We start from the raw sequence: 6,000 nt of genomic DNA, 5'->3' as shown, positions 1-6,000 counted from the left end.
GAGGGTAAAGAAAGCACACTGGCAACAGGGTGGGCAGAAGAGGGCAGGGAGAGCACAAGGACAACGGAGGGTGGGCAGGGGAGGGTAAAGAAAGCACACTGGCAACAGAGGGTGGGCAGGAGAGGGTAAGGAGAGCACATCGACAACGAAGGGTGGGCAGGAGAGGGTGAGGAGAGCACATGGAAAATGAAGAGTGGGCAGGAGAGGGTAAAGAAAGCACACTGGCAACAGGGTGGGCAGAAGAGGGCAGGGAGAGCACAAGGACAACGGGGGGTGGGCAGGGGAGGGTAAAGAAAGCACACTGGCAACAGAGGGTGGGCAGGAGAGGGTAAGGAGAGCACATGGACAACGAAGGGTGGGCAGGAGAGGGTAAAGAAAGCACACTGGCAACAGAGGGTTGGCATGAGAGGGTAGGGAGAGCACATGGACAACGGAGGGTGGGCAGGAGAGGGTAAAGAAAGCACACGGGCAACAGAGGGTTGGCATGAGAGGGCGGGGAGAGCACACGGAAAATGGAGGGTGGGCAGGAGAGGGTAGGGAGAGCACAGGTCAACAGAGGGTGGGCAGGAGAGGGTATGGAGAGCACATGGACAATGGAGGGTGGGCAGGAGAGGGTAAAGAAAGCACACGGGCAATAGAGGGTGGTCAGGAGAGAGTGGGGAGAGCACACGGACATCGGAGGGTGGGCAGGAGAGGGTAAAAAAAGCACACGTCAACAGAGGGTGGGCAGGAGAGGGTGGGGAGAGCACACGGACATCGGAGGGTGGGCAGGAGAGGGTAAAGAAAGCACACGGGCAATAGAGGGTGGGCAGGAGAGGGTGGGGAGAGCACACGGACATCGGAGGGTGGGCAGGAGAGGGTAAAGAAAGCACACGGGCAATAGAGGGTGGGCAGAGCACACGTCAACAAAGGGTAGGCAGGAGAGGGTATGGAGAGCACATGGACAATGGAGGGTGGGCAGGAGAGGGTAGGGAGAGCACACTGACAGCGAAGGATGGGTAGGAGATGCTGGGTCAAGCAAAATGACAAAGGATGAAAGGCAGGAACAGAATGAGTGAGAAACACAGAGGGGGAGAAGTACACAAGGGAGCCAGCTGGAGGAAACACGCACTCTCATAAAGTGGTGCTTAAATTAAAAGAAAAAAGTACCACCTGAAATAGTGAGCCGTGGATGGACAGCAGTGCGTCCATAACGCTAAAGAAGAAGAAAAAAAAAGAAATAAAGTAGAGGGAGGAAAACCTACCGAAGCTAAGAATTCCAAGCAAGCAAAGGAGAGTGACAATGAACCGAAGTAGAAATGGGCGGGCGCTAAGTCCACTGTAAAGTACCAAAACGTCTGGCAACAGACAGAGGTGAGACATAATAAAAATAAAATGATGTACACAGTGGGCTTTGGATCCAGTCAGAGGAGTATTGGTCACTCACCTCCTGGTACAGGACAGCGAGGGGGGGGGAGGGCGGGAACGGGGCACAGGACAGCGAGGGGGGAGGGCGGGAACGGGGCACAGGACAGCGAGGGGGGGAGGGCGGGAACGGGGCACAGGACAGCGAGGGGGGGGGGCGGGAACAGCACACGGTGTTCAATTATTCTCCTGGCGATGTGATTACTGCCAAAAGAGTCCACTTCAACATAAGAAATTCAAGGCATAGTGCATTTAATCAAAAGTTTGCTAATCCTCCTAATAGCACCATGCCCTGCTCCCAATTAGATAAAAGCCATACAGAAGAAACCATTTAAACCTTTACGTTTTCAGTGGCAATGTAAACCGAGTGCATTCCAGATGATTTCTTGTTAACTGCAGTCAAATAGTAAGCCTAAACTTGCTCTAAATAGTATGGCAACCACGTGCTTGGGCGATACAAGTCTGAATGCAACCCCCTGGGCACCAAAAACAAACAAGCAACGGAGAGTGAAAGGGGAGGGGGGGCGGAACGGACAGCGGGAGGGGGCGGGAACGGGGCACAGGACAGCGAGGGGGGGGAGGGCGGGAACGGGGCACAGGACAGCGAGGGGGGGGGAGGGCCACGTCAACCGTGCTGAAGGCCAACGTTCACAACCAGAAAAACACACCCTAGTAAAACCATAGGTTGAAAACCAGTCCGGTCTCAGAGTCCATTTCCGTTTAATGAGGTATGAAAGGAACCCGGTCCTCTCCAGATGTTTTCCGGCAGTACATCAATAACAACCTGGCCAGGGGAGGATGTAAAGCAACACACAAAAAACCCATGACAAGGGAAGCACAAACCACGTCACAGGAACATTTGACCCGGCTTTGGTGACGAAAGAAACGATTATTTTCTAAACTGGTTACAAAGCGGACACGCTCACACCTTCCTGTGCCTAAAACACATATTTTAGGAGGCTAGCAGCCCTTTTAGCAAGTTTAAATCACTTTGCAACAGTGATGGGCAGAATTGTGGGAGACAGCACAGAAAACATCACAACCTCAGTGCCCACAATTATACATAATCCTACAAGTAACTGGTGCTGACCGTCAAGAAATGTGGTGAGACGACTCGAGCTGGCATAGGGAGTCCAACTTGTGAGGAGTTCTGCTCTGGACACCGTCTGCGGCCGCTCGGAGAACACAGGCGTCCGGGGGCCCTGGCTGGCGAAACCGAAACTGTAGCCGCGGGCGGTGGTGAGCGCTGCTGCCGTGACGCAAGTCACGCAAGGTGGAGGAAAGTAGCGGTTCGGGCCGGTGGGCTCCCCCTATGGTGCCGAAGAAACGCATGCAATTCAGGGCAGATGCTGGTCCCGGCTGAGGAGGCTGCGGCTCGGTGTGTGGGCGCAGAGAGACTCGCATGGAGCCGGTGGGAACCTTGAGCGCGACTACACAGTAAGCGGTAAGGTCGTGTGTGCAACAAGGAGTCCGTAGGCCCCCCATCAAGTTTTTGAACTGCCGGTTGCGTGGGGCATCGGACGCGGTAGGAGTGAGAGCGGTCAGGGTGTCGGGAGCGGCAGGGGTGAGGAGACTTCTGGCGCGTACACCCGTGAACAGCAGGGCTGAGCGGCGCTTACCGGAGTGCGGCACAAGCAGTGCTGGGGGGGCCGCTCTCTTATCCCGGGACCGCCTATGGGCATTGAGATGCGCTGCAGGGCTGAGCGGCGCTTACCGGAGTGCGGCACAAGCAGTGCTGGGGGGGCCGCTCTCTTATCCCGGGACCGCCTATGGGCATTGAGATGCGCTGCAGGGCTGAGCGGCGCTTACCGGAGTGCGGCACAAGCAGTGCTGGGGGGGCCGCTCTCTCATCCCGGGACCGCCTATGGGCATTGAGATGCGCTGCAGGGCTGAGCGGCGCTTACCGGAGTGCGGCACAAGCAGTGCTGGGGGGGCCGCTCTCTTATCCCGGGACCGCCTATGGGCATTGAGATGCGCTGCCGTTTTTGAATCTCCTCGAGAAGAGGCGTGATTGCGGCGGTATTCAGAGGAGCGTCTTTCCGATTTCGTTTGTCAATATACACTTTACAGACAGAGAAAGACAGGCTCACGGAGAGCGGGAGGGGGACGGCGGGAGGAGGGACACAGAGTAAGGCAGGACAGCAGCAAGCACCGTCCGGCCGGACCAGATTCGGGGGCGTTCCCGGCTTTTGGCTGACGTATCATGACGTAGCCAAAAGCCAAAGATTCTCGGGAACGCCCCCGAATCTGGTCCGGCCATGACGGACGCCTCTCTGTTCCAATGGCTAGCCTCCATTTATGGAGCTAGCCAATGAGGCAGAGGGGCGTGTTCAAGTCACCCATACTAGAAACTACAGATTTCTCTGGAGGCGGAGCTTACAGCTCCGTTCCCCAGCGAAACCTAAAAATAGGTAAAAAGGTATTTCAGTTTGTTTGAAGGTTAGAATTTTGAATGTGTGGGCCGGGAGATGGCAGTTTCTGACTTAGGCTCCCTAGGCTGGTTGTATTGTATTTACTGGAAGTAAACATCTTGTCCAAGCTCAACAAGGTGTCTTTAGGATAGGTATCTTTTTATGCTCCACACGAAATGGAGTGACCACCTTCGGGAGAACTGAAGCTTGGGTCCTCAAAACCAACTTATCTGAAAAGAATGTTGTATACGGGGGATTGGCTGAAAGAGCCTGCAGCATGCTTAGTTGAATTTATGATGATTAGAAAGATTGTTTCCCTAGAAAAGCCTTACTGGATAAATGTGCTGTGGATCTAAACATGTGGAGATCTACAAATTGATAACTAAGTTCAAGTCCCCTTGCAGCATCACAAAAGCTGTTGGCAGGAAAAAATGTTGCATACCTTACAAAATTCTTATCACAACTGGTGCCATAAATAAAGAAGGCTGATCCAGCAACCACAAAAACGCCAAAAGATCCTTTAAGAGTGTTCAAAGCAAGGTATTGTTGGGCCAGAGACAAAACACTTAGACAACCTGGCTTGTAGTGGGTCAGATGCTGCACCAAGCCACAAACCTAGCCCAATGACTAGTGTACACCAATATTGTAAGGGTGAGGGGGTGCCTTGCTCCCAAAATGGCATCAAGGAGGTCAACTGCTGCCACTCAGTCATCAAGCACAGTACAAGTCATTGGGCAAATTCAAGAAGTGCAAAAAGTCCAAGTGGGACTTAGCCCCTTTCCACCACACTGGGTCTCCTTTGAAGGCACACGGGCATCATTGTTCCTTCAGGTTACACTCCCAAAGTTTTTCAACTTCAGGCCTCTATTCCAAACCTTGTTCTGCACAAACTGGCAATTCCAGGCCATCTTTGAAGCCACTGCAAATAGAGGACTTTAGCAGAGCAATGACATGTCTTCATGGCAGGTTAGCAGCTCACACTGGGATGCCTGTGGGCTTTAAGGAGCCAGGAGACCTCCTAACTGGGTTTCTACCTGCAGGTCCACCCTGTGTGCCTGTTCAACCTTTTAGATCTGCTGAGACCTGTAAACCGATTTTAGCAACAACTCCCTCCCGAGTGCCAAAATCCATGTCGGAATGTGATCACCCAATGCCAGTGCCATTGATTTTGGACGATTACGGCCATCCCATAGTGGCTTCAGGCGTTTTAATTTTTGCTGCACCACACCCCTCTAAGGAGAAGAGTCTAAATCATTTGGATCCGAAAAGTGGTCTTGGCTTTTAGATTGATCATTTCATGGAACAATGGGTGGTCGATCAGCTCGTTATTGGCTTCACTGGAACAAAGAAAGGTAAGGCTTTGCAGAAAAGGACCATTATGCACTGGATTTTACTCTGCATTAAGATCTTCTATGCACTTACCAGCAAACAGACTCCTGAGGGCCTGTGGGCTCATTCTTCCAGAGCCAAAGCTGCTACCACTACATTGGCATGCAGGGTGCCAGTTCTCAACATTTGCCAGCTGCTTCATGGGCGTCACTACCGAGGTTCAAGGAGCACTATTGGCAAGATCAATGAGGTCTGCTGAGAAGGGCACTGGCCCGCTCAATCCTTGAGTTTGAGTCAGTTCACTGACCCACCACTGGGAGGTATTGCTTGGGTATCTATTCAAAAGGTAAGCTAGCTTTGTAAGCACTCTTTCTGGTAGGAACATTTCTGGAGATTCATCACCAACCCTCCGCCTCTCCCTTCCATGAACTGGTCTCTTCAAGATCCCACTTTAAGAGTAAGCAAACTAATCCCATTCAGTATGATTGGCGCCTTGTCTACAGACATGAAAGTGTCAAGAAAGCAACTGATATCAGCTCACATGGGTGGTGCGAATATTGGCCCAAATGCATCACACTGAGTATGGAATGATGATGCAGCACCTGCCGGTGCACAGGGGTACTGCTCAGAAAGAGGGCTACCAAAAGTAACTTACTTGTTCATCATGAAGGAGGCTGAGGATCTGGTTGACTGATCACTAGCTGCTTCTTGGTAATCCCATCACATAATGTATGCCAGGCATGAGCCGACATATGTTTATTTGTAAAGCAGAAGTTCACCCGTAGGCATCTTGGAGCTGAATAACATATTTATTGTTACCCAACTCAATGGTACTCATTTTTTTGACCTCAGATGG

This window comes from Lissotriton helveticus, chromosome 3_2 (genome assembly GCF_964261635.1).
Source record: "Lissotriton helveticus chromosome 3_2, aLisHel1.1, whole genome shotgun sequence".
Taxonomy (NCBI): domain Eukaryota; kingdom Metazoa; phylum Chordata; class Amphibia; order Caudata; family Salamandridae; genus Lissotriton; species Lissotriton helveticus.
The sequence above is the reverse complement of the archived record's forward strand: the minus strand, read 5'-3'. Positions refer to the sequence as shown.